We start from the raw sequence: 27,500 nt of genomic DNA, 5'->3' as shown, positions 1-27,500 counted from the left end.
TGTTGCTCGGATTGTCATTGAGAAATGATACTGTCAATATGCCAAACTAACTGCTGTGTAGCTGAGCAGTGTGCCATTGGTTTAAAGAGAAAGCTCTGCAAGAACCCAGACCTCCATGAAGGGATTCATGGCAGGGATAATAGAGAAAGACAATGCTCTGAAATTCCGCAAGGAGCTACTTAGCAGAGCAGATGGTCGTGACGTGTATGGGATATATACCTCACCATGGGGTTTTTCCCATCCAAAGTAAAACAAGATCAGGGTAGTCCTCAGGGACCTGATCTCACTAACACCCTTGTTGGTGTCTTGACAAGGTTCAGAGATGAGCCTAATTGACCTATTTGCTCCAGGGGAAATTCAGTGGGGCAACTGATCACTGCCCCACAGAGGGAGGAGGAGCAGTTAGAGGTTAAGTGTCTTGCTCAGGGACACTTTGACACATCGCTGTAGATGTTCTCGGGTCAGGGTTCCAGACAAAGATACTGATCTACTGCGTTTTCTATGGTGGGTTTTGGATGGATGGTAACCCGAGTCAACCCATAGAAGAATACAGAATGACCGTGCACCTGTTTGGAGCCACATTATCAGCTGAAGACGGAAGACGCAAGACAACATAGCCGTGGGAAGTAGGGGTGCTGAGGGTGCTGCAGCACCCCTAGTGGTCTGGGCGGAAAAAATCTTTTTTTTTGCATAATGTTCCTGTTGTTGTTGGTCGTTATTTGGGGGGGGGGGGGGTAGTGCAATATCTAATTTACAAATAATGCACATCGCGGGACATACCGCGTTGCACCCTGGTCAGGTGCATTATGCATTTCCTTCCTGTTTACATTGGGCATTAACGTGCGGGCACAAAATGTCGCAAAAGCGCATTTCAGATTTTTTGGGCCAACCAAAGCCTAAAAGAAACATAAGAGAAGCTCTGCTGAGCCAGGAAAACAGCAGCCAGTTGCCTTCAACTAGTACCAGCAGTACTGCCGCAGAGATCGTGGTAAACATCGTGGAAGATGATGATCATGATGTGCCCTCAGGGCCCGGTGTAAGGGACACCGCCCCCCCGCAACCTCAGCCCTTCTTCCGCCGAGACTAGCGATGATGAGGCTGCCAACATGGTGGTGGCTCCAGCACCAACCATCACTGTGGTGGGGCAAAAGGCCATCAGCTTAACAGCCTTTGAGGAGCCGTTCCAGCCGCGCAACTTCACATTTCCAGGACGAAGTTTTGGGACAGAATCTTTCAAGCGTTCTTTCAAACCGGCTTGGTTTAAAACATGGAACTGGATACATTACGTGGCGGAGAGTGATCGGGTCCTATGTTTTGCTTGCGTGAAAGCAGTGGAAAGAAAGCTCATAAGGGAAGACAGTTTGAGGGAAGCAAATACATTTGTTAAGGGGGGTTTTGCAAACTGGCGTAAAGCTAAAGAAAAGTTTAAAGAACACGAGAAATCATGGTTGCACAATCACACCGTGGAGAAGCATGTTGCACTGAAGCAAGTGCCTATCAGTGCCCTCTTGTCTGATGCCACTGCCAGAGCCTTCTATTAGAGAGTTGCGCCAATGAGGAGTCAGAAACAGCGTCGGGAAATAGTGACAAGGAGCCGCCGACTTCAATGCATTCCATGAACTTCCGGTTTAGGGATTTGTCACTATTCGCCAATGTATGTGTATGTAGAAGACCTGGCCCGAAGAAGTGAACGGAGTTGGCGTAACTCTCTAATAGATGGCACTGGCCACTGCTAAACAACAGCAAATCGCACGAAAACGTCCTGGAACTACTTTTCAGAACAATCCAATTCCTGGGCAGCAAGGGAGTCGCCTTCAGGGGTGACACTATGCGGGATGGAATATTATACGAGATGATGGTGGAGCCAAACGAACGTGAGTGGATTTTGCGACGAGATAATTGGATGTCCAATACCATTCAAAATGAGATAATCCAACAGTTTGCCCATGCCATCCAGAGGGATATTGTCACCCGTGCATCACAAAGTAACTTTTATGGTCTCACAGCTGATGGCACAACAGATACAAGCACCACAGATAGAGCAGTTCTCAATTAATCTACAATTTGTTGACAGCGACCTCGAGTCTCACTGCTTATTTTTGGGATTTTATAATGCCCATGACAGCACTGGACAAACTCTATTCATGTGCATTAAGGCTGAACATTCCTATTGAACGGGTTATTGTCTCCGCCAGGCCGAAAGGCATGGCGAGAGAGTATGTTTTTCACCCTGTCCGTCCGTCCGTCCGTGTGTCCGTGTGTGTGTCCGTCCGTCCGTCCGTCCGTCTGTGACCAGCTAGTCTCCGGCACCGTTGGCTTGATCGCAGCGAAACTGTGCACACACACTCCCTGGATGCCAATTCAGAACCTCTGCCCCAAATATTTCTCATGGCCCTTTTATAGCGCCACCAGGAGGCCGATTTGTGCAAAACATATTTTTTGACAGTAATCCTACAGATTTTGTCCAAAAATCACGCAAATCGGTACACAGTATCTCTAAAGTCATTAAACAAAACCGGTCTTTAGGATTTTTCATATTCCATCCTGATTGGCTAAAAATGTCTTCCAACACAGCATGCAATTTCCGTGACATTTTGCACGCACATTCCCATTAGGCCGAGGAAGAAATGCCACTTGAAATTTTTCCAATCGGCCTCATGGTGGCGCTATAACAGGCCAATTCGTGTTTTACCTATAACTGCACCAATCTGTGTAAAACTTTGTATGCACACTCCCTAGAGGTCAACAAAAAACCATTGCCCTGCATTTTTCACATCTGCCTTTTATAGCGCCACCAGGAGGTCGACTTATGTAAAACACATTATTTTATACTACTCCTTCCAATTTTACCCAAATTTCACGCAAATCGGTACACATGATCTCTATAGTCATGTGATCAAGACGGATGTGTTTGATTTTTCATATTCTATCCTGATTGGCTAAGATTGAAATCTAAAGTTTGCATTATTGGCTTGTTTTGAACAAAATTCCGCAAATCATGAACGCACTGTCCGATTGCGGTCAAACTTTGCACACACATTCACACTATGTTGAGGAACAAATGCCACCCTTTTAACATTGGCCTGTTATAGAGCCACCAGCAGGTCTAATTTAGTAAAACAAATGTTTTTAACAAAATGCCTCAAATCATGAATGCAGTCAGGGTCCAATTGTCGTGCAAGGCCTAAGAACAAATGGCACCCTTTTCACATTGGCCTATTATAGCGCCACCAGGAGGCCACAATAGCCTACCTGACCTGTGCTCCGAGGACCACTTTTTCTAGTTGGATATTGCTTTGATGGAGCCAGTAACATGTCTGGCTGTTTTCTGGAGTTCAGTCTCGCCTGAAAGAATTAAACCCCCAGTCATTGTATGTGCATTGTAGTAACCACTCGCTGGACTTGGTTCTACAAGAAGTCGCACGCGAAGTGAGTATTGTACTTTGAACTTTGTGCGGGGTGTTGCTGTTGTAATTAGGGAATCCTCAAAGCGAAAACAGCTTTACGAATCATTTTTGGCTGCGACGAGGTAACTGTCAATATCCTAGGCCTATGCCCAACAAGGTGGTGCGTCCGCACGATAGCCATCAAACGCATTATCTCATCTTACAGCACTCTCTTGGCCACCTTGGATTCACTGAAAGACGACAGGACTGTCAGAGGGGATTCCAGGGCAAAGATCGGGGGACTATACAAACAAGCTCTGAAAGGGAGAACCTTTTTTGGTCTTCTCTGCTGTGAAGCACTGTTTGAGCCGTGCGAGGCAGTGGCCAGGACCCTGCAGAGCCCCAAAGCTAGTGCGCTGGGTGCGCTCCAGTGTGCAAATATGCTCCAAGCGCGCATGAAAACTCTGAGAGATGATGCAATTGTGGAGGAGATGGTCCGCAAGTGGGCCTCGCAAACAGGCCTGAAAATGCCAGTGCCAGACGCCGTTAGGGTGAGCAGAACCCCATCTCTTTATCGCCAAACTATGGAACGTGAGGCTGTGGCGCACAGCGAACCAACAGTGATTTGGCGACATGGCTTTTACGAGGCTGTTGATTTGGTGTTGGCGGAGCTGAACAGAAGATTTGATCAAGACGCTATGAAAATAGCTGCAAATAGAGAGAGAGCAGTAATACAGGCAGCAGAGGGGAAAGCGGTTGATTTTGGGAGCCTCCACCTACCCAAGGAGATCGATAAAGGCCCCCTTGATCTCCAGCTTAAAATGCTTGGTGATTTAATCAGAGAGTCAGAGCCTCGCTGTAAAACAGTTCAAGATGTGGCTTCACGTATAACCCAGCTCCTTCCACAAACGAGAAAGCTCCTTGTAGAAGCTGAAAAACTCATAGAGTTATGTCTGTGTCTACCCATCTCTGTGGCCTCATCAGAGCGGACCTTTTCTGCCTTGCGCCGCCTGAAAACCTGGCTACGCAGCACCATGACACAGAAAAGACTCACTCATCTGTCCCTGATGCATGTCCACCCTGACATTCTCAACTCGTTGGACACACACGGCCTCATGAGGACATTTATTTCTATTACTCCAGAGCGCAAATCCACGTTTGGATCACTGTGACATATTTGGATTATTGTGACGTTTCGATTACTGTGACATTTGGATTATTGTGACGTTTGGATTATTGAACGCAGGCGCAGCACGCACGGTACTGTAATACGTTTATTATAAACTGCCGCTGAGCAGATTCCCCATTGTGTGTGTGTTGACTGAGTTGTCAGTGAGAGTGCAGTGTGTGCGCAATAAATGGGACACGTCTCTGCGTGCCCAAAGAGAGAAGTTGCTTTGTTGTGGTTTTATCCTATTGTATTATCATAACAGTGTCAGTGTCTTACTGTTTTGCCTTGGCCTTGGCCTTGGCTATCATGATCTGTTTGTCTTAATGCCAAAGGCAGGTGACATAGTCAAGCAAGTGGCTCTTCTCAAGCAACAAATGGAGAAACAGAGAGGACGCTGAAAAGAAGCCGCTCACTGTGACTCACTTAAGACTTCCCTGTGGTCTGGACTGACCGGTTGCAGACCGTTGCCATTTGGGGATAATGGTTGCAAGTAGTTGCAAGGAGTTGCAGTTGCAAGTAGTTGAAGTTGCAAGGAGTTGCATTGGTGTGGACTGTGAACTTAGAGAGGGTGTCTGATTTGATTTGATATGATTTGATTTGATTTTGGTAAAAGAAATACGAGTACACAATATAACTTAAACCCAGGATATACACCTAAAAGCGTAATAAAACCCTTGTTTCCAATGTGGTCTTCCTGGGAGATTGTTACACGGTAGAGGAACCTAGTTAAAAGCTCTGCCTCACATTCTACTTTTGGAGATTCTAGAAACCACTTGTAGCTGAGGGTTAATGAAAGGACTGTATATGGGGGAGATTTGGCACTCGCCCCTGTTTGTCGGCTAGAACAAATGGACACAGGACCACCACCTTGGTATAGTTGACTTCCACTTTACTGACTTTAGTGACAGTATAATAGTATGACAGTCTGACAGTATGGTCTGGAATACAAAACCAAAAACACACACGTTCATATTCATGAAAAGCAACACTGTACCAAACTAACAAATTAGCACAAAGTACAATGACACAAAACTGACTTAAATAAAGAACAGAAGCACAAAACCTACGACATAAAGTACTCACTTATCAGGAGTGACACATACTGCACAGAGAGGTCTGCTCTGGAGGCAAACAAACTAGACAGACACTCTGATAAATGATAATTGGAGTAGGCTGGCTTCAATATCCAACTGCCCAATAAGGCCCTTCTGTCTGTTAAGGAACTGGCATGATACACAATTAACTGGAAGTAAGAACACCTTAATCATTAGTAATCATTATTGGCAACACCTGCATGGCCTTTCTTACACCACTAGTACAGTAGGCCTGCATTGTGGGAGCACAGTGTTCTAGTGGGGTAATAATGTACAATGAGCTCTTTGATAGTGCCTGACAATTAGGGCTTTATAGGTGAGGAGGAGGATTTTAAAATGATAGTCTGGGTTTTACAGGGAGCCTGTGCAGAGAAGCTATGGGAGAACCATAGTCTCTGTCGGGTGGAAACCTCATATGTCCAAAACAGTTACTTGTCAGGATTCAAATACAAATTGGCAAAAGTAGCAGATGTAGCTCAAAACATGTCGATTCGCACTGTGTTTCGAACTTGCAGATCTGCTACTTTTGATACTTTTGTGTGACGCTGTAGTATGATAAATGTAGGGCATTAATAAATAAAAAAAACACACCCTGTGTGAAGTGGGCGGTGTCTTGCTAGCTAATCACAATACTGAATGGAGTCGATCAATCATGTACAAAGGATAAATACATTTATTGAAACACTCTTTATGATGGACAAAACCATAACTTGAAAAAAACCAAAACTTGGTTTTTTTTCAAGTTATGGTTGCTTATATAGGGCTATGCACATGTGTCATGTGACACTGGCCAATCACAGTCCTGAATAGGCTGTGATTGGCCAATCACAGCGCAGGATAATTCTACTAATTTCCTGGGCCCAGATCACAGCGCAGGAAAATGTACATTTTTCCAAATCTCACTTATAGGGGCGGTTTCACCGCCCAAAAAAACACTAAAAGTAAAAAATATGGAAATAAGAGGTTTCTGCCCGACAGCAACGATCTGTTTTCCTAGTTCTTGACAGTACATGAGCAGCAGTGTTCTGTTCTGGGCCAGCTGGAGAGTCTAGACTCTAGTCTAGAGATTTGTTGGAGCAGCCTGAAGATACCAGAGAAACACAACCCATTCTGAGTAGTACTGTTAGCATGCTAACAGAGAAAGTCTTCAATAAAATTATGTTGTGTTTCCGGTGACTAATTCAGCAAACATTTTATCAAGTCTTAACTCACAGTAGGCTACATCAAAAATGATTAAGAGATCATGGAGAGCTTAGCCATTCAGCGACAGATTTATTTGTATAGTACTATTCAACTAGAAGGTACTGTTCCTGAAGAAACAGTGTGGGATCGCTAAGAATGTTGATGGTATTGAGTATTGATAGTGTTAGTAGAGTTAAAGGTTTGAAAGGTTTAAAGGTTTTAAAGGTTTTAAAGGTTCTAAAGTTTTGAAAGGTTCTAAAGGTTTGAAAGGTTTAAGAGGTTTGAAAGGTTTGAAAGGTTTAAGAGGTTCTAAAGGTTTGAAAGGTTCTAAAGGTTCTAAAGGTTCTAAAGGTTCTAAAGCTTTGAATGGTTCTAAAGGTTTGAAAGGTTTGAAAGGTTTGAAAGGTTTAAGAGGTTCTAAAGGTTTGAAAGGTTTAAGAGGTTCTAAAGGTTTGAAAGGTTCTAAAGGTTTGAAAGGTTTGAAAGGTTTGAAAGGTTTGAAAGGTTTAAGAGGTTCTAAAGGTTTAAGAGGTTCTAAAGGTTTGAAAGGTTCTAAAGGGTATTTACTTTAAATTATTTTTAGTCACTTTATTTACTTTAAAGTATTTTTTACTAATTTTTACAACTTTTAAGTATTTTTACTATTTTTTTCAACTTTTAAGTATTTTTTACTCATGTTGAGTACTTTTAAGTATTGTTACTCAGTATAAGTACTCTTAAGTATTTTTAATCAAGGTACTTACTTTAAAGTATTTTTAGTCACTTTATTTACTTTAAAGTAGCTTTTACTAATTTTTACAACTTTTAAGTATTTTTACTCTTTTTATCAACTTTTAAGTATTTTTACTATTTTTTTCAACTTTTAAGTATTTTTACTCATTTTGAGTACTTTTAAGTATTTTTACTCAATATAAGTACTCTTAAGTATTTTTACTCAAGGTATTTACTTTAAAGTATTTTTAGTCACTTTATTTACTTTAAAGTAGCTTTTACTAATTTTTACAACTTTTAAGTATTTTTACTCTTTTTATCAACTTTTAAGTATTTTTACTATTTAAAAAGTGAAATATCTCTAAAAGTACAAATTATTTCAAAAAATTCTAATGGTAGCCAATATGTCCTAAGTAGGCTGAACGTTATAGAGTTGGAACGGAGTTTCTATCTAAAAGTATGAATTTCTCCATTGAAATGAATGGGAGTTTTTTAGAAGTAAAAAGTGAAATATCTCTAAAAGTACAAATTATTTCAAAAATTCAAATGGTAGCCGATATGTCCTAAGTAGGCCGAACGTTGTAGAGTTGGAATGGAGTTTGTAGCTAAAAGTATGAAGGACTAGTTAGCCGTCAAAAAACGGGGGGAAGTATATAAAAAACGGTGTTGAAGATAACAGTAGTGTGATCGCTTTAGCGATCCCACAATAAGGCAATTCAAAGCGCTTTACTGCATAATTATGGTAACATATGTGAGCTTGTAGGTCGGCTATTCATGGCTATAGAGATGGAGTAGAGGGAGTGGACCTACAGTATTAAAGCCTTGGAGAACTCCGGTCAATGAAGTATATAGGTTTTAAAGGCTGACTTTGTAATATTATCTATCTATTAATTCACATAATCTCTGTCTGTGTAACCCGGGCCGGGCATAGCATCATCTGACCAAATGACCTCAAACTTGGTGTGTCCCCCATATGGCCCAGGGGTGTGCAGTGCCAAGCAGTAATTATCGTACCGAAGGCTTAACATTATCGTATTTGAAAGAAAACTATCGTACACAGCCAAAAATGAGAAATCACACGTGCAAATATGTAATTTACGTGACAAAATCGGATCACATTATGCTGCGTGGAAGCAGGCAACTTCCTGGACCTCACCTTACACAAATAAAAGCCTGAAACTGGACTTTCTGAAAAGGCCTGGTCTTGGTTTAATTGAAGAAAATTGTGGTACATCCAATTGTTGAATTGTTCAAAGCATTTACCCAGTGCTTGTACTAGGTAAAGAAGTCGTCATAAGTCGTTCTTGGCAGCCAGGGCGTTATGATGATGTCTCGACGTCTCGTTCTTGGGCATAGAGCATGCAGGATTAGAGTTTCAGATGTCGTATTATGTAAATGTCAGTGGTAAGGTTTTTAAGGTTGATCGGATGAAATTGTGTGGTATTTTAATTAGTTCTAAGTGGATACATATCCTGTACCCGATATGGAGAATTGACTGCTTGTCTGTCGGTGAAAAAAGAGGGAAATTCATTGGAGACTCAGGTAGATAGAAATTCAGAGACGACTGAGTTGACACAGGAGGGTTTGTTAGCCTGTTGACCGTTATTATGGTTTTGACAATGATGGCATGGAAAAAGGACAGCCGAATGACTAAACGTAAAGTCTCTCTTTATCGAGGTCATAATGAACATAAAGATTTTTTTCTTACTGGAGATCACCTTCAACTTGGGTGCAATGAATAATCAATACCATTTTTAATTTTAGAATTGAAATGATCTACAAGCTCATTGTCTGAGACCCAAGAAGGAAAACCAGAACCAGGTCTCTCTTGAGAATGAGACCTCAGGTCTCCATGAGATATCCAACTATAAATGTGTGAGATCTCTGTCCATCTGTGCGTGCATGGGAGCGTGCGTCTGCAGTTCATGTATCTTGAGAACCGTCTGCAGGCCGACTTCAAACTCTGCGTGTGCGTCGCAGACGACCTGAGGAAGTGCCGTGCCCGGACAGACAGACAGATGGGTACAACGTTTACTCTGACAATGAGTACAGTATTGCCAGTGCCATCTATTAGAGAGTTACGCCAACTCCGTTCACTTCTTCGGGCCAGGTCTTCTACATACACATACATTGGCGAATAGTGACAAATCCCTGAACCGGAAGTACATGGAATGCATTGAAGTGGACGGCTCCTTGTCACTATTTCCAGCTACATGAACCACGTGACCGACGCTGTTTCTGACCCCTCATTGGCGCAACTCTCTAATAGAAGGCTCTGAGTATTGCATAATCGGGTGGGGCATGCATTTCCAACTTGCATAATTCCCGACTTGCATCATTCCCGAGTAGGCTGGTGCTGGTCTAGTTTGAATTTAAAGGTTACTTAAAAAAGAAAAAGGAGAGGGTGGGTGCAGAAGAGAAAGCCTGAATAAATATTTCACTGGTGTTTTGTGATAACCTCTGTTTGAATATTTGTGTGCATAGGGATAGTTCTCTCTATGAAAACACAGCAAATAAACAACTTTAGAAATATTCAGACCCTTGGAGAGCCCATGCTCCTTTTTGTGTGTGGGCAGTGTTATTATGTGCCATGTGTGCAGTGGTGGAAAAGGCACACATTTTTTACTTAAGTAAAAGTATCAACACTGCAATGTAGAAGTCCGGTATTCAAAATTTACTTGAGTACAAAAGTATTGGCATCAAAATATACTTAAAGTACCAAAAGTAAATATACTCATTATGCAGAATGCCCGTTTCACAAGGTATCATATATGTATAACATTTATTAAACTCTTTTGAAAATAGCAGATCTACAAGCTCACAACGAGTCCTATTGCACACGTTGTGAGCTTGTAGATCTGATATTTTCAAAATAACCAAATATTAAATGGGGCTGAAGTAGTTAATGTATGTTTTGCAATAATAATTCAAATAAGTTTTCAAATAGTTCAAATAGTAGTTGAGTAAAAGTATAATATTTGCCTCTAAGATGTAATGGAATAGAAGGAAATTGGAAATACTCCAGTAAAGTAAAAATACCTCAAACTTTTACTCAAGTAGTACTTGACTAAATAATAATAAAAACTTTATTTATATAGCACCTTTCTAAACAGAAGTCACAAAGTGCTGCAAAACATTAAAACAAAGCAAGGAAAACAAAACACAATTTAAAAGGATGCAAAATACAAAATTAACAACTTAGGGATCTAACGGCTAAAACAGATTCAACAAGAAAATAGGGGGATTAGGCTGTATAGGGTACTTTACAAGAATGCTTTTCTAAACAATTACGTTTTAAGAAGCTCGAATACTCTTGGGCAGCGCATTCCAGATTTTTGGGGCACGAACGGAAGGCTCATTCTCCCTTGGTTACGAGTTGACATTTTTGGGGACCTCTAAAAGAGCCCCATATGAGGACATGAGGGCACAGGGAGGGTTGTAGGGGGGCAGGAGGTCAACAAGATATTGGGGTGCAAGACCCTTTCGCGCCTTAAAAGTTAATAAAAGGATTTTTAAATCAATTCTAATAAAAGTCAGTCCATCAACATGGATGACAACAATAACTACATAGTTTGCACAGAATTTAAGTGGCCTGTAGATATTCAGTAACATATTACTACTACCTACTGTAGCTCGAGAGGAGGACATCCACTGAAAAGCCACATATTCAAAGGAGGAAACATTTACGTAAGATATCTCTTGCATTGGAGGGAATCATTGAAAGGGCAACTTCTTATTCACTAAGCCATCAGTCATATGTCATAAAACTGAAGGGCTTGCTTCAAAAAGGATAGCTGCACTGTTATCTTGGTCTAACCTCGTTTCAGTGAAAAAGATAACATCAATATTGTGCTTGATAATACAATTATCTATTTGAAATTAATTCATCCATGATATTGTTGTCCTTGACTGGGAAAAGTGAAGTAATGAGAACGATGTAAAACCTCCCTTTTCTCTATCTCAATTCACCAGGCTAATGTAATTCTAGCTCTGGTCCATAGCCTAGACAGTGGAGTTCCTCTCCCCTTAAGGCTATGCTACCTACCGATGAGCCAATACGACCGCACCACAGGCTCAGAGTGCTCCCACTTAGTAGAGTTGGCTTTCAACTCCATAAAACCGTCTTTGTTTTGGTGAGTAGCGAAAGTATATTTCTTATTTTTACTCCCGACGACAGGTTATGTAGCCTGTGGTGCGGTCGTATTGGCTCATCGGTAGCATAGCTATTCCAAAGTCAGTTTACTCTATCAGATTTAATTGAAATGCATATGCAATGCAGTTATGCCAGTTATGTATAACATACACTACAGTATGTGTATGCACAATATGCTTGCACAGTTACAGTGACAACTAAAAGCTAAACAAGGACGCAATGTGCCTGACATTGATTTGCCAAGAGCTTCTGGCGGTGCATCCTGAATAAAATGAAATTTGCTATTCTATATGGCAGGGTAGCAGAAATGTTGTTTTCTATTCCTGCTCTTGTGCTCTATACCCCTGCAGTCCCTCCCACTCCCATATATAGGCCTACTCAGCTTCACACACACACACACACACACACACACACACACACACACACACACACACACACACACACACACACACACACACACACACACACACACACACACACACACACACACACACACACACACACACACACACACACACACACACACACACACACACACACACACACACACACACACACACACACACACACACACACACACACACACACACACACACACACACACACACACACACACACACACACACACACACACGTGCACACACACAGTCTGCACTTGTCATATTTGAACTGTATGACGATAGTAACACATTGATACCCTTTATCATGAATCCTGTATCCTGATAAAATCGTTCATCCGACCTGAAAATCTGTTTGCTAAAGAGGTGGGGGGAGACCCCTCTTACTGTATACATACAGCAATGATATCGCAATATAGAGATAAAACATAAATGACTTTTACACACCAACTTTAAGGTCTCAGTGCAAAGGGGCAGCTCAAGACATAATAATACATTATACTTTATAGCAAGAAGACATATCATCATTGTGCCATCACAATAATGACAAGATAACAAATGTTTCTATAGCATGTTATGCCAGAAACAAAATGGCAAAGTGATGTGTTTACAGAGGTCATATTGGTTGTAATGTGCTGTCATGTCAACGTCGCACCCAGTAGTAGTTTATGGTGATGCACATAATGTTCTGCTGCATTCAAGAGCACAGTGCATAATATCCATATACTGTATTATTCACACTCAGGGAAAATGAAACTGATAAAAAAGCCTCATGTTGCTCTGCAATATCTGTCCTATTTTCAAGGCGTTCAAGGCTCAATAATTGCCCCTGGTGACATCCACATATCAGGCCTTTTTTGATAGTTTCATATTAATATTTCCATGGAACTGGTATGATGTTTGTGTTGTGTTACATTATCATACAGGCCTTCAGAGTCAGCAACTAAAATAGTAATAATAATAATAATAATAATAATAATAATAATAATAATAATAATAATAATAATAATAAATAATAATAATAAATAATAATAATAAATAATGATGATGATAATAATAATAAGTGTAAGTGTAATAATAATAATAATAATAATAATAATAATAATAATAATAATAATAATAATAGAAACAACAACAACCCCAAAATAAGAGAATAATTTTATGCTTGCAATAAAAAACTTGGCTAAAATTTTTACAAATTTTAAGAGATGATTAGCAGCATCAAATGAATGCTGGCAAATTGCTAGTGAGATTATGTTTGTTTGTTTGTTGTTGTTGTTGTTGTTGTTTTTTCATCTCGTTTGTTAGGGTACTTTCTACATTAGAACTGCCCAGGCTGCTAATGTATGGAGATGACTGGTAGTGGTGATCATTCAAAGGCACAATATACCTTCACACTGTGATACATATAATATAATATAATATATATATAATATAATACCTTCACACATATAATTCTACTGGCAGACTGCTGCTTTCAATATCTATACTGTACAACTCCATGGTAAAGTATTCCCCTGCTTCAGCTCGTCCTATATACGTTGTGTTACTGATATGCTAAAGTGAGGAGAATAAGCAGAGTTATAACACAAACTTCATCAGGCTTTTCCCCTAATGACTGCCTATTAGGCAGCAAAATGTGAAGGACATTGTGAAGCTCACTTGGGAAACGTTGTCAAGTAATTAACTGCATTCTCATTGGACATAAATTCAGTGAATATATTAGTCATCAGTTCTCGGAGATTTTACTCTAAATGAGTTACAGTCGAGAGTCATACAGTAAAACCACATAATTGCCTGCAGAGGATGTTCAGATTCAGGTTTGTCCACCAGGGGGAACTGTTGCACTGTATAAATGCTCCCCCTCGCCTGACCCGATAGGCCAGAGTCACGTGTTGGTGTTACCCCCAGATAATGAAACACTCAAGAGCAGGGCTTTTCAACAGGACCTAGGGGGTCCTCAGAGTTACTACAGGGGGTCCTCTTTGTGTGATAGGATTCTGAGGGAGGTGAGGGGAACATATAACCAAAAATAGCAGATCTACAAGCACGTTGTGAGCTTATAGCAAAGAGGTTTCATGTAGTGGGAGAAAAGCAAAAAATAAAATAAATAAAAAGGAAACCGAGTACAGAGCCAATGGTCAAGTTTAGTAGGGGCTGGTTAAATGTCTGAAAATACACAGCTAATGTGTAAAAAAAAATGAACTAAAAACATAAATTTATGCAACTATGCTGTCTATGAAGCTATCTATGAAATCTATGATTTTTTAAAAATCTGCAACACAATTTTATACAATATGTAGTGGGGGTCCCTGTTTCATTTCTCTCTCAGCTAAGTGCTCCTTGGGCTGAAAAACGTTGAAGACCCGTGCTCAAGGCAGGGGGTAGTGCTTTGTGGTTGAGGGAAGTGCAGTCTCCATACTAGGCTGTGATACAGCTGGTCACGAATGCTCTATGGTGCCTCTGTAGGAGGCCCGTAGGATGAGGTGAAAGGGGCATTGCTGTTCTTTCTTCGCCACGTGGCTGGTGGTGTGTTCATCCCATCAGGTGCCGTTCTAACTGATGTGGATGCTGAGGAACTTGAAGTCACTGACCCTCTACAATACATTATGCCGTCGATTGATCCGACTGTCCAGGATCCAGCTGTATAGACTGGGGTTGGGTCCTATGTACTTGAGCTAGGGGACTTAGGTGTTGAATGCTGAGCTGTAGTCAGTGGTGTAAACTAAAGTAACTAAGTACATTTACTCAAGTACTGTACTTAATTACAATTGAGGTACTTTTACTTTACTGGAGAATTTTCAATACTTTTACTTCCACTCCACTACATCTCAGAGGTAAATATTGTACTTTTACTCCACTAGAATTATTTGAAAACTTTAGTTACTAGTTACTTTGCAGATATAAATTATTACATTATAGAACATACATTAACAACTTTAGCCCTATTTAATACCTAGGCTATTTGAATAGGCTAAAAATAGCCGATCTACAAGCTCACAATGGGTCGCATTGCGACACGTTGTGAGCTTGTAGATCTGCTATTTTCAAACATTTTAGTACTTTTTCTTTTGGTACTTTAAGTACATTTTGATACCAATACTTTTGTACCTTTACTCAAGTACGTTTTGAATTCCAGACTTTTACTTGTAACAGAGTACTTCTACATTGCAGTATTGATACTTTTACTTAAGTAAAACATTTGAGTACTTTTTCCACCACAGCATTCACAAATAGGAGTTCCTCTTCTCCAGGTCGGTGAGGGTGCTGTGGAGTGTTATGCTACGGTGTCGCCTGTGGGTCTGTTTTGCCAGTAAGCGAATGTGTGGGGGTCAAGGGTGGGTGGTAACCTGCTATTGATCAGCTCCTTGACATGCTTCTCAAAGAATGTTCTCACTTAGCACAGTCATCATGTACACACCACTCTACCTGCCTATACATTCTCAGGATTCTGGTTGCCTAACAACTCTCAAAGCATGTTTAGTTGATTTACACTGTTGGATGGCTCAAACCTGTTCACAGCAAATTAATAGCAAATCAGAAGTCATTCTATTTGGCCATCCATCTTCCACTGCAATAATCCTACAGCCAGAGTTTTTTTTATTTTTATTTTACAGCTATCTCAGTTTTAACGCACAAGTAAATAAGGTTGTCCAGTCCTGTTTTTATAAGAAACATCTCTAAAATGAGGTATTTTGCAACTCCAGCTTTTAGCTTCTTAGCTCAATCTCTCTCTCTCTCTCTCTCTCTCTCTCTCTCTCTCTCTCTCTCTCTCTCTCTCTCTCTCTCTTAATAATCTTTTGCTATACAAGTAAAGTTATTATTATGGGGTTTAGGGTTATTTAAACCAGTTACTGCGCATCTGCTCGGAACACCCGTCCTGGTGTTCAGAGGGTGCTCAGATTGTACATCCACCCTGGGCGTTCAGATTGTACTTCTGGGTTAGCCTGGCATGGCCAGACTATATGAATACATGAATATGATCTGATCCTTCGATTGTTAAATTGTTTGAATTATACCCGTTGGGTATTTATTGCCATAACCCACTGGGACATGCATTTACTGATGTTTGAATCCTGTTTATATCGTCGTCATGGTTACTGTGATACTGTTGCTGTACACTTTTCATACTTTGACCTCTGATTTAATAGATCTTATTGATTAATTTATTTTCATTTACTTGCCCAAGTGTGGTTTTAGCTGGTGAACTTTATTTCTTGCATCATATCCGGGAAATGTGTTCATTTGTATTTGTGCTTTTAATATTGAATGTGGACTTATTGCTTGTGCTATATCACCGGTATGAGTCCGCCTTCCCCTCTGATCTTTTATTTTATTTATTTTTTATACTTTATTGCAGGTTCGTACATTACATTACATGTTATTGATTTCATTTATCTTACAAGTTCTTTACTTGTTTAATTCATCCTGCATCATTTTTTTAAATTTACATATACCAACAAAAATGTATACAAAAAATGGAAAAAAAGGTAAAATAAGAGAATAAAGGAAAAATAGGACAAAAGAAGAAAGAGGGAGGGGGGGGGGTAGCTTTCCTGCAGTACTCCCAAATCTACTTTTACACTTCATGTATTTCTGGGTCCCCTCTGATCATTGACCATGTCTGTGGTATTTAATTCGCTTGGCTCCATGATTGGACCTTGTTTCTCTTTGTTCCCTATAGAGGGGATTATTTTTGTTTATTCAGATGCCTGAAGACGGTCAGTTGACCGAAACATTCCTTTAATAAATTGTAAGAGAAGATCAGTGTGAGGGACTAACTTTTTTTTTTTTTACAACCTGAAAGTTAAATGATCTCTTGCAGGGCGCTCGGGTGGCACAGTGGTAGAGTCACTGCCCACCACCACAGAGGTTGTGGGTTCGAACCCACCGTAGTGCGACGAGCTTCTACACGAACACGATTGACCCGTGTTCGGGGGAGGGAAGCCAAACGGGGAGGGTGTTATTGGTCATTGCACGTACTCCTACTTGCTGGGGCGGCACCTGTCAGCGGGGAGTGTTAGGCGGGAGGAGAAGGATGAATGCTCTATGTCCTCCTGGTGGGGGCTCCTCACCGGCAGGTGAGTCAGACAACACAGAAATATGTGTGGGGACACATTGCAGGACCTTAAAGTGCTCGGGGGGTTATCTGATCGTTAAGCATTACACACTGCAGGAGTTTATTTCTTGACATCGGCTGTTATAATATCGTTGTGGTCTTCACAACAGGATTGATCCCCGACAAGGGCTGACACACTGCAGGATAGTTCACTAGGATGCTATCTCCAGAGTCAGACCCAATACATACATTTGTGTTTATTCCAATTCATTTTAATCGACGTATCCCGTGATATGCCTCTCCCCCTCTCTCTCTCTCTCCCTCTCTCTCTCGCACGTCAATTGCGCATTTTATCATGAGAAAACATGTATACAATAAATGAGCATGTGTTGCATTTAATGTAGCAGGAATGAACAGAAGGTGAAAGAAGGGAGAAAAGAGAAGAGATGAAAGGCTTGGAAAGAGAGTGAGGGGAGCACAATAAAGTGATGTGACAAACCCATCTGTTTACCTGTGCGTGTGTGTGCAGGCGTGCATGTGTGCGTGAGTGTGTGTGTCTGTGCTTGCGTGCGTGCGTGCGTGTGTAGGCAAGGTTCATCCTCACTTCTGTCCCTGTGGGTGGTGTGTGTGTGTGTGTGTGTGTGTGTGTGTGTGTGTGTGTGTGTGTGTGTGTGTGTGTGTGTGTGTGTGTGTGTGTGTGTGTGTGTGTGTGTGTGTGTGTGTGTCTTTTCTCTTTAATGAGCAGATTGGATATATTCATTATCCTCCATTACTGTAACAGCACCTTCTCCCTGTGGGCTCTATCTCCCGTCTCTCATTCATTCCCATGCAATTACCACATAGATGTATATTCACCTTGATAGAACAGGGCAGCTCCCTGTCACATCTTTCAGATACACCGCAACCTAATTGGCGTCACTTTTAGAAAACACTGCCTTGTTTAACTTGAGAATTAAATGCTTGAGTTTTGGGACAGAAGACATTTCGGTTGGCATTGCTGTGGAGTGGGAAAGTAATGAAAAATCTATTGCAAACATTGTTCATTAAACATTAAACACTGTAAGACTGTATTTTTAAGAGACTGAACTTCAATGCTAGAAAGTTAGAATGAACTAAAATACATGCAAATGAAGTGAGACAATAACCCGGTTTGAGCCCTGGCTGAAAGGTCTGTTTGACAAGTTGGCTGGTCATCCATAAACTGCAGGCAGGCCTGGCTGGGAAAGCTTTTTGAGAACCCTCTCAAGCGAGCACACTATTACAAACAGAAGCTCCGTTCAAAACAGCTGTGGAAGCAGTGATTTTCTTCCCATATCATTTGGCATGCAGGCTAACAGAATTCATCACAGTGCAATGTGTTTTAAGTCTTCACCAGGCATCCTCTCTCACAGAGATGAATTTGAACCCTTTTCACATCACTGCCTTGGAATGGGATCTTTCCTTATACATTTTAAATAAAGCTAGAAAAAAGTGCTTCACCACATAGAATAAAAGGGAAAAGTGGTTGTATTTTTATTTGCATAACATTGGGGGGCAATGGCTCCATAGGGTCAATTTGGTAGTCCAAATCGTTGTCCTTCATAACAACTGAACTGGTTCACTTTCAGTGTGCACAGGACTCTGTGAAGGAGATTGTTGTGAGACATACATTTTGTGTTCTACAACTAAATTTGGTCTTTTGCCATAGCACACGCTAGATTCAGGTTTGACACAGACCACATGACTCGGATGTGATGTGATGTCACAGCCAGAACGCCAATCATAGACTCACTAAAGACCTGCATTGGTCAATGAGGAAGTAACCGGATCAGTGGTTCTTGCGATGGTCCATTTAGTGTTTGACCCAATCCGTGTTTCTGTTTGGATGTCCTGAAATGTTCTCTGTTTTCTGGCAGATCAAATGTGTATCATACTATAATTTGAGTAACCTCTGTCGGTCTGTCTTGGTGTCTTGGTGTCTGGTGTCTTCGTCTGTGCCCGATCAAACTGCGCATGCGTCGCATCCAATCCAGCCGCGACACACACGCTGGCTCTGTGTGTGCGCATGCGTCGCATCTACAGCCCCACAGCGTTACACTGTTGCACACACAGAACACTCGCCTCCGCGGCCGTGTATGCACGTTGGGGAGGCACGTGTCAAAATGTACATTATTTGTGTTCGCACGACGGCCGCGTATGTGTGTTCGCGACGGGGGACAGCTCTGGCCGCATGAGGGTGTGTGCGTGTGCGTGTGTGTGTGTGTGTGTGTGCTCGCGACGGGTTGCGCGTGTGTGTGTGTTGGCGACGGCTCCAGTGGGGGGGCCGCAACGGGACTCGCGAGAGGAGGGGGGGGCCTACGGGACGGGACGCGCAACAGGACGTGCAATAACCCCACGTTTGCAACTACTTTTGCCTGCGCACCTCACCGGGTATGGTCTAGTAGGGATAATTGTTATTGATTATTATGTGAATGGGATTGCGGGGGCGTGCCACATTAGCATATTATATTCATAGATCCTGGCATACAGGAAAGATTGATGTACTCTAAATCTCCCGTAGGGGCGTTTTTGGATGGAGAAAAATACTGGACTTTTTTTTAAAGAATTAAACTACACCAGAGGACATGGGGAAGGGGCCAAACACAGAGATGTAGTAATGTCAGTGGTGGACTGTGGATGTCAGCACCTCAACAGGAGGCTATTGTAGCTTCAGACAGCCCCTCACTGGGAGCTGAGCATGAAGGCACATAAACCATCCCACTCGATCTGTTTGCATTTCAAAGACATTTGTCATAAAGTAGTTTGTCAGTTTGTCACAGGACAAAACCCAAATACCACAGCGCTAAGACAGGCAATTTGGTAATACTCTGTAGAGGCAGAAACCCTCTGAGGAATGGGCCAAGACACGCCACCGCATCTGAATAATGGTTGCTTTTCAAAGTCAACATCCTATCAACAGTATGTGAATTAGAATGACTATAAAAAGTAGGCGTCTGAGTCATTAAGCAGAAACACCAATGCTATATACAAGAGCTTGCTATGCCGTGTAGGCTACTTATGGCAGCAATTGAACAGCTGAAAATGATGTTTAAAACCAATCACTATCCTTAATCAATCACTCCGTCCTAATGCAACTTGTGAAGGTAAATGTGAGCTCACACAACCCACGTACTCACAAGCAGCCACATGCAGACCTGCGTGTGCATGCACACATGCACGCACACACTTGCAAGCATGCGCACACACACACACACACGCACGCACACGACGCACACGCACACGACGCACACGCGCACACACGCACACACACACACACACACACACACACACACACACACACACACACACACACACACACACACACACACACACACACACACACACACATGCACACAAATGCATCACATGCATGCACACATGTACACACATGATGAGTGTTGGGGACTGGGACAGGAGTTTTATCGGTGTTGGAGAGTCTGGCATTAGGTGCCAGATGGTGGAGTACTCACTTTGCTGAAGGCATGCTAAGTGGTCAATACGGATGAAAGCTATCAGAGAGCATTCATCTGGGTTCAGTCCAGACCCATACAGAGCGGCTTACGCATACGTCTTCTCAAAACACACACAAATACACACTCACGGGTACTTGACACTCTCAAATACACACTCACGGGCACTTGCGCAAAATTGCACACGCATGCAAGCACCTTTGCCACAATGGATTCCTTGTATATCCTTAGATGTCACCAGATAACCCAAATAAATCATAACCTTGATTCATGAAATAGTAAATCTTTAAAATTAAGAAAATATATCCTTCTCATAGTCTATTATTAGAATCCAATGTTTTAGCTGTCCTGTGGGAAACAATTACCATCCAGAAATATGTTGAGAAAGTTTCACCATTAATACACAGTAAAATCCTTAGTGTTCGTTGAACTCAAATGAACCCATATAGCTCCATTTCTATATTCTCAGTGTTTAACGAACACTGAGGATTTGACTGTGTACATACATCCATTAGGTGGGAGTAATTACACCCGAATGCAAGTGAAAAACACTTGATCAGGTACTGTTCTGGAAGGTCTGGGGCAGCAGCCAACACAGAATCCTGAGTGTTCATTTAGAGTTTAGAAAATACCTGCCAGGCCAGCAGTGCATGGGGCGCAGCATCATGCGCTGCCTCAGATGACCTGATCAACCTCCAGCTGTCACACAGCACAGTTTTGCACAGGTGTTCCTGTGACTCTGCAAAAAGAAGATTAGATTAGATTTCAATAAGATTATTGATGAGTGAATGTGTGTGTGTGTGTGTGTGTGTGTGTGTGTGTGTGTGTGTGTGTGTGTGTGTGCGTGCGTGCGTGCGTGCGTGCGTGCGTGCGTGCGTGCGTGCGTGCGTGCGTGCGTGCGTGCGTGCGTGCGTGCGTGCGTGCGTGTGTATGTCAGTGTGTGAGCCATGTTCATAGACATCCACATACAGTAGACAGAAGAAGGACGGACGGACGGACGGACGGACAGACAGACAGACAGATGGAGATTGACAGACAGACAGACAGACAGACAGACAGACAGAAACACATTTTAAGTGCAATACAGTTTCATTTGAGCAGTACACCTGTATGTATCTAACATGTAGGATCTAAGAAGGAGGGAGAGAGAGAGAGAGAGAGAGAGAGAGAGAGAGAGAGAGAGAGAGAGAGAGAGAGAGAGAGAGAGAGAGAGAGAGAGAGAGAGAGAGAGAGAGAGAGAGAGAGAAAGAGGAGACGACAGATGCCACTTGACAAGATATGGCTTTGCCAAGGGGACATAATCAAGGCAGAAGGTGCATAATCAGGGATGTCTCTGTTTCTATCATTGGTTCCCATGGAAATCAGAGAGACTTTATAATATAGGCCTACTGTGGGTTTTTACCAGCTGCAAAGCTGGTCTAAGAACAGACAGACCTATTAGTTATCCATGTGATCGACATGTGTTCGATATATTCGCAACATGTTTTCAATCATTGGCTGTCCTGGCTGTCCTTCACTCCTTTAAGCTAATGGGGACACTTCCCCATTTTGCCTGTCCTTTAAGCCAATGGGGAGACGGGCCGTCCTCCCATGCTATGGGATCATACGCCCCCTCCCGTCTAGCGCAGGGAACACAGCTGAGCTGACCTACAAGCCCACACCGCTTCCATCTGCGACGCGTTGTGGTCTTGCACATCGACTGGGGCGGGGCTAACAGCTCTGCTCCTTTAATAACTGCATGTTGCACACGGACAGAGAGAGAGCAGCAGAGACAGGAGCTCCTCTACAAGATGGACGATGTTACTTAATAACTTTCGCTGCTGTCATAATTATTAAAGTTTCTTAAATGTAACTTTCAAGTGAAGTTTATGGGGGGAAACTTTATGGGCTGCTGGAGCTACGTGGTGTGTCTCAGCGTGGCCAGTCGGACTCTAAAGCCGCACACACACGGCGCACACACACACACACACACACACACACACACGGCGCACACACACACACACACACACACACACACACACACACACACACGGCACACACACACACACACACACACACACACACACACACACACACACACACACACACACACACACACACACACACACACACACACACACACACACACACACACACACACAGAAATAAAAATACAGCATGCAGCTGGTAATAATATGACTGTCAGTTATTTATTCTTGTTCTTAGTAATTTGGAGGCTTTTAAAAGATGTAATCAAATTGATGGCTTTTTCAGTTCTGATCATTTTTACAGCTATACTGTATATCTAATGAATCACAACTGCAAAACAACAGTGGATAAGCCATTTGATAAACTGTAGCTGGTATTGTCATGAATGCATGAAAGAAACAAAAAAGGTATTAATAAGCCATAACACCCAAGAGGGTGTGGCATACCACAACTTTGATTGTATTATTGTGATTATACCACGGTTTAGTTATTGTTAATATTTATCGTTGGATATCAAAGCAATGATGGCACAAGCTTGTTTTGAAAGTTTATTCACTAAGAAAAATAGTTCCTTTATTAATTTCCCTTTCTAGTGGGGCAAACTGTTGCTTTGCCCATTTAGAGTGTGTTTAGGTGCAGGCTGGTATCAATTTGAGGTAATATCATCAAAACATTTACTTGAACTAATTCAAATGAATCAATTTGAAATTCATTCATACTTTTTGAACATTTATTATAATACTTTTCATGTCTGACAGCTAGCTGGTGGCCGTTGCTAGACAAGGTAACTAAGGCGTAGTGACTGACACTTTTGTAGAGATGCAATTTGTGCGCTTTTATCTGGAAATACTGCCACTCATTAGAATGCCTCTCAGCCAGGCAAAACACAATCTCTGATTTAATCAGGTATAATGATTTGGAAACCAGTGCAGGAAGTGCAGGATGAACATGGTGAATATTGCAACATTGTACAGTACATATCAAGAGTCCATAGCATCATTCGGCCAATGTCTTTAATATTGTGACCATTACCCATGTGCACACTGATCTGATGCTTTATTGCACATTTTATTGTTTTGTCACCTAAATCATTGAAATGTGAGAACAGATGGCAGTATCACCATTCTGAGGATGTTGTAAATAACAAGGGATATGACATATAAATGAGCAGGGTCATTACGGTATCATTGCTGTATCTTCCAGACATACATACTGACAGGCAGACTTGCAGTATGTTTCCATTCTTCTGATGGAATATAAATAACATCTGAAAAAAAGGAGAAAAGAAAATAGAACAGAACACTTGGAATATGTGCATCAAGTCCAGGAAAATATGTCAGGCTGGCAATTTTTAGCTCTGCATCTTCCTCTTTATATCACTGTTATAAGCTTCTGTCTCCCTCATGCCTCATGGCAAACCTCGTCTGAAAACCCTCTGCCTGACGGAGGAGGCTGTTCCTCTACTGTGTTTGTTGTGTTGTGTGCTTGTGCCTTGTGTTCCACAGGGAACGAAGAGGTTTAAGTAAGTGCTTGTGCTAGTGCTAGTGCTAGTGTGTGATAGTGTGTGCTAGTGTGTGTGTGTGTGTGTGTGTGTGTGTGTGTGTGTGTGTGTGTGTGTGCTAGTGTGTGCTAGTGTGTGTGTGTGTGTGTGTGTGTGTGTGTGTGTGTGTGTGTGTGTGTGTGTGTGTGTGTGTGTGTGTGTGTGTGTGTGTGTGTGTGTGTGTGTGTGTGTGTGTGACTGTGTGTGTGTGTGTGTGTGTGTGTGTGTGTGTGTGTGTGTGTGTGTGTGTGTGTGTGTGTGTGTGTGTGTGTGTGTGTGTGTGGATAAGACCCCTGACCCAAATAGTCAAAGAGAACTCATCATTTGAGTGACCTTCAAAATCACAACATCAACTGGCTTCTTCTGAAGAAGACACTAATAAAAATCTGTTGTACTGTTGGTGAAGTGCGTAATTAAGACAGTGGCAAAATGAATGTCTGCCTTTAAACTAATAGTAAATATGGTTAGGGTTCTATTGTTTATATTTTAAAAAAATGCAGAATAGTCACAGTTTCACTATACTGGAACAGATTGTTCACATGTGTTACTTGGAAGTCAGCTGGTGCTCAGCATGCGACATGTCAATACACCAGTGCTTGTCAGTTTAGAGTTCTGAGAAAGGCCTAACAAGCCTAGCATTTTCAGTTGAAACTTTAAAAAAGATTTAAAAAAGTTGAGCAACGTGTCGCTCAAGACTTGCAATTAGGCTTATGAATCATCAAGTGCTGACAAAGTTGGTGATAACTCGTAAGCAATACATTTCATGGAACATATCATCATGATTTATTTATGTCTGCATTTGGCAAGTCTGTATGGAATTATTCCATGGTTTGCATCAGAGTAGTACTGAAGCAGAGCACATGTTCACAATCAAAAGTTAAACAGTTAATACAAATATGTCCAAGGGCACTGTGCAATTAAAATCCAATACACTCCAGGAGGACAAAACATGCTGGTTTACTGACAGCTAGCCAGAAAGAAAAAGAAGGGGGGGGGGGGGGATTGGTATGACAACAAAAATGATGAGAAATAGCGCCAGAGATGTTGCCTACAGGCAAATGAATGTATAATTAATAATTATGGATTTGGAAATTAAAACAAACACAAATGATATATATATATATATATATATATATATATATATATATATATATATATATATATATATATATATATATATATATATAGAGAGAGAGAGAGAGAGAGAGAGAGAGAGAGAGAGAGAGAGAGAGAGAGAGAGAGAGAGAGAGAGAGAGAGAGAGCTAATAGACAATTGCTCTGATGCAGATATACCCTGAGGCAAAAAGCATCTAATTATGGCCAGAAACTGTGGAGTCTGCAGGATAAACTCCCACTGTAGATCAGCAAAATCTGTGAAACATGGCTGGTAAAGCAGGACGCATGCAAATCGTCAGTGTATATTTGAACTCTAAAGAGTGTAAGAAACGGGTCTATTTGGGTTTGTTTCTTACTGTACATTCTCAGAGCTAAATTAAAGAATCTTGCTGTGTGGTGCCAACACATGCTCTCACCAGGAGTGATTTCAGAAGTGCAGAGGGCAGATATAATTGACAATGAGGGTATACTGAGAAAATAACAAAGGATTGCTTGGGGAATAAAAAGGTTTAGCACAGACGTCAAGCCAACACAAAATACTACAATATTGAAGATCACTCAAAAAAAAGACAAGTCATATAGTAGATTGAGGCTTTACACTAAATCTACACCTCCTAGGGTTAGGGTTATACAGCAAAATAAACAGGCTTTTATATATTGCTTTTGTCTGTTATAGCGGCTTGCTATTGTTATTTACTTTATTGGGATGGCTGGAAAGCAAAAGCATTCTTTGTAAGAAGACACTGGTGAGAAGGATTAAGCATACAAATAACATAACTGCACACTCTATAAATAGGATTTAATATTCTGCAGGTACATGTGTCTATGCCAGACAGTTGTTTCCAAAGTGGGGTCCGGGGAGTTCCAGGGGGTCATCAAAATCGCTTTTGGCCTCTACATCGGCTATTTAAAATAGTGTGTGTCAATGCGTTGTGAGCCTGTAGATCTGCTAAATACATACACAATTTGGGGGTTCTTGACATTAAAACCACTGGATACTGGTTCTCAAACCTTTTCATGGCAAGAACCCCCATTGATCACTGGTTCTACGCCACAGTGTTCTTTTCATAGCAGTGCAGTCATTCCCTCTTTGAGCTGATATATAGTCCCAAACTGCTGTTTCCTTTAAGGTTAATAGGCCACCCACCCTTTGACCCTCCAGTATCACTTGTTTACTGAGTTAATTGGTCTGGTAAGAGTGACCTTTAAGTGAACTTTGGTGTCCACAAGCAAGCCCAATTTATGAGTAACAGATTACATGTCCTCAAAAAGGTAATTACACAGTTATGCCTTTCGGTTATATTAATCAATTCATAAAACTTTTTTTCCAAAACCTTTTTAGTGGACTGAGAAACTGTTTAACTTATAATTTAGTGGTTCCACACATAACGGTTCAGTGATTCAATTCAATGGCTAAAAATTCATGTTTTGTAGTTCTAAATGTTAATTGTTCTTGGTGGTGCAGAACCATTTCCTCTGTCTAATGTTTTATTTTCTTCGCAGACCCACATGAGTGCATTAAAGTAGCCTACTCCATGGTGACAAAATCACACAAAGCATCTCATTTGGAAGCTATATAATGACTAAAGGCTGATCTCTGAAGTAGGCCCATTCCTTTGACATTTAATTGTTTTAAATGCAGACTAAATATTAGGCTACATGAAAATTTACCCTATAGCGTAATCACACAAAAGCTGGATCTTACATGTATGCTAAAACATGATCTGAAGGTGAACACATTTGATTTTTTATGTTTGACTAACATTTACTGATCATAAGACTCATAGGCTATTAGGCTTTACTGATGGTAGCCTACATTAAATGAGAGTATCTGGAAGCACGTTTTAAATGAGTGAGAACCTCAAAAGCAGGGCACACTCGACTCGGGTGACTCACGCCATTCACCTGAACCCCTTCAGCTATTTAGGAGCAACTGCCAACCTTGTGAGTGTGACAGGGTTGTGACTGTGAGTGTGACAGGGTTGTGACTTGTGACAGTGAGTGTGACGGCAGTGGTGGGTTCTACCGTCAGATGCTGTGTACGTCGTACACCTTGAGATTTTTTTTCGTCGCCACCGTACACCTTCAAAAACTGTTCAAAACAGCGTATCTGAGACGCTGATACGCTAACTGACGGCGCTGACTGACTGGCGTTAACGTGCACTGTGCTGCTCAGGGCTCAGGCAGCAAAGCGAGAGAGAGTAAAAAAAAACGATTCTGGGCGAGCTTTCCGG

At 41.5% G+C, this 27,500-nt stretch overlaps 1 protein-coding gene across 1 annotated transcript in view; it reads left to right on the top strand.

Moving 5' to 3' along the window:
• The window catches only part of LOC308084866 (neprilysin-like), a 91,440-nt gene that overhangs the window by 11,918 nt on the left and 52,022 nt on the right, over positions 1–27,500 (top strand). The gene's annotated exons all lie outside the window — the stretch shown is intronic.

The sequence above is a fragment of the Gymnoscopelus braueri genome (genome assembly GCF_963280865.1).
Source record: "Gymnoscopelus braueri genome assembly, chromosome: 5".
Taxonomy (NCBI): Eukaryota; Metazoa; Chordata; class Actinopteri; order Myctophiformes; family Myctophidae; genus Gymnoscopelus; species Gymnoscopelus braueri.
This window is presented reverse-complemented; position numbering and strand designations above follow the sequence as displayed.